This window comes from Triplophysa dalaica, chromosome 19, assembly GCF_015846415.1.
Source record: "Triplophysa dalaica isolate WHDGS20190420 chromosome 19, ASM1584641v1, whole genome shotgun sequence".
Lineage (NCBI taxonomy): Eukaryota > Metazoa > Chordata > Actinopteri > Cypriniformes > Nemacheilidae > Triplophysa > Triplophysa dalaica.
Genome location: NC_079560.1, coordinates 13,902,405 through 13,905,000, shown reverse-complemented (window position 1 = coordinate 13,905,000; position 2,596 = coordinate 13,902,405).

The window sequence follows — 2,596 nt, the reverse complement described above, 5'->3', positions numbered from 1 at the left end:
TCTATTCTGAACCAACGAATACTTTGCTTAGTACATGACCAACTTTACTTACTATACTACATTTTGTACTTCATTGATCTGTGCACTTAACTGATACTCTTATTCCCTTACCATAATTTATTTAACACAGAAAAATATGTGATTGATACGTCTTGTCAACATATATTTTTACATTACTCATCAATAAACTTCAGTTGTTTAACAAGCAATTTATAACTAGACAGCATTTTAAAGATAAGTTGTACAAATGATTTGGTTATACTTGTTAAAAACACATTTTGAATAAGATCAATATAATAAAATAAAGGAACCAAAACGTTCTGTGCAGTGCATATAAATAATGCCATTATTCATGTTATTTATTTATATAAAAGCATTTATACTTTGCCATAAGCCTAACATTTATTTGTGTATTACAATACATACGTGCTTAAAGCAGTATTTCATTGTCTCTAAACGTGTTCTCTGCACAAAAACAATAAAATCCAACCTAATCTAATCTCATTTATGCACCACCCGCCTATACAACAACATCTATATTCTAGTGCTTAGTTCTCTAGTGTAATGCAAACTATCCGCTGCACCTCCGATCCACATTCCCTTTACAAACGTGAGCTTGCATTTGCACGCTGGCAACAAGTCAACAGCAACATTCTTGTTGTCCTCCCCACTTTTCTCTTATCTGATTACATTAGTGATACGTCAGATGGCCTCAGCCAACAGCGAGGCCCTTGGGTTCGAAAGTATTGATACGTGCATAACTATGCTAATGAGCACATCTCCAGATTCGTGTGATAGGAGACAGTGTAGTGAATAATTAGCCAGGGTCGCAGCCAGCCAGTGGCTTAGCAACGGAGCATGTGAATGCAAGGTGGGGCTGGTCGCTCATTAACCGCAACACTTGTTGGTCCTGGCCTATTGTCTCGTGTTTGTGTTAATTATTAGCCGGAGCGGGCTAGACAATGGTGTGACAGAGGGGTCTACTTTGTAATGCTAGTTGACTTCTGCTGCCAAAACATTTTCGGCGAGGGTCCCACACCCAGCTGTTTTTATAGAGATGGATATCCCCGCAGCCACTGTTTTCCCCAGGTTCTTCTGCGGTTGGCTTTTTTCTTCCGGACATTAAAGATGAGCGCACTCCAGATGAACCTTTCTCAAACTCATTACTTTGATGAATCTGATTGAACGTGTGAATGATTTCTTAAAGCAGAGACACATGTGTTAATGAGGAGGGTGAAAGTGTTCTTGGTGAAGGTCACCTATAGTGTTTACAAGCTGAGAAAGGTTTCGAATGGCATCTTCTTATATTTCCTCTCCATCATTAAAAAAAACAGCTTTATACATTTACATCTCATGCAAACTTTGTAGACAACTCTAGCCATAGGTGTGCTGCTCTATGTGTATCTTTTTTTTTTTTTTATTCACTGATAATTTTTTTTTGATAAATACTTCCTTCCTTTCTCATTTCATAAAGCATCATTTTAGAAATGCCGAGGTCATTGGTTTGTTGGGAATACACATACATAAGACGTTTATGTAACTCAATTGGTGTCAGCAACACCAAGTCTTGGGTCTGATCCAAATGTCAACCTAAAGATGAAGTAATTAACTTTTTACCAAATGTTTTCACCAAACTGATAGGTCAGATGTCAATATTTGGAGGGTTTAAATATCCAAGTGAGTTCTCTCCTAAAGTTTTTAAAACATTTTTGTGTTTTGTGTAGTTTTCTATAGTCAGGTGAATGAACTTTCAAATCCATAACAGTCCCTACTCCTCATAAATGGGCACTAAATTTAAAATATATTTCTGACTATTTTGTGTTCTCTAAAGAGTCTTCTCTTCTCCATTTGCTGTGGATTATTGCTTCTGGTTTGCACATTTCAATTCACAAAAATCCTACAAAGTATGTTGTATCTCAAAAACATGTGTGCTTTTTTGTCACATCCACAACGCATGGATTTTTTCTTTTATAGAAAACTTGTGCATAGACTGACAATTTTTTGATGCCTGGACTCTATCTGGTTTATTAAAGTATGAACAGATCGTTCAATATATTAGTAATAAATATGTTTAGATTTCATGTGTTGACTTAAAATGACACATCCATAATGCTGAAATTGCCAATAAACTGTCCAATAAAACAGACAAATATAAAGTAAATGCAATGTCATTTTCTTTGAATAAGTGTGTCTACAAAATCTATTAGTCACCTACCAAAGGCATACAAAGCTAATGAATCAAAGCAAGATTCATCAATAGAAATAGAAATGTGTTAATTGATTTTTTCCTCTGCCGCCGATCCCAAATAAAGAATCAGATTTGCTTATGTGGGTCTGAAGTACGGGATAGGTGAGTTAATGATTAGTTAAAACTCCAAATCTGCCAGAGTGAATTAGGTGAATGCGTCATTGTCTCATTAAAACAACAATCCATTGTCTGAGTGTAACAGCTCTCGTCATGAGGCAGTTCACACTCTCACTCCAGACACCAGACAAGAGTTTTTCACACCAGTGGAGGTGTCTATAGACACATAACCCTGACATGTACTCACATAACACACATAGACGTGTATATTTAAAAAAGATAATACACTGG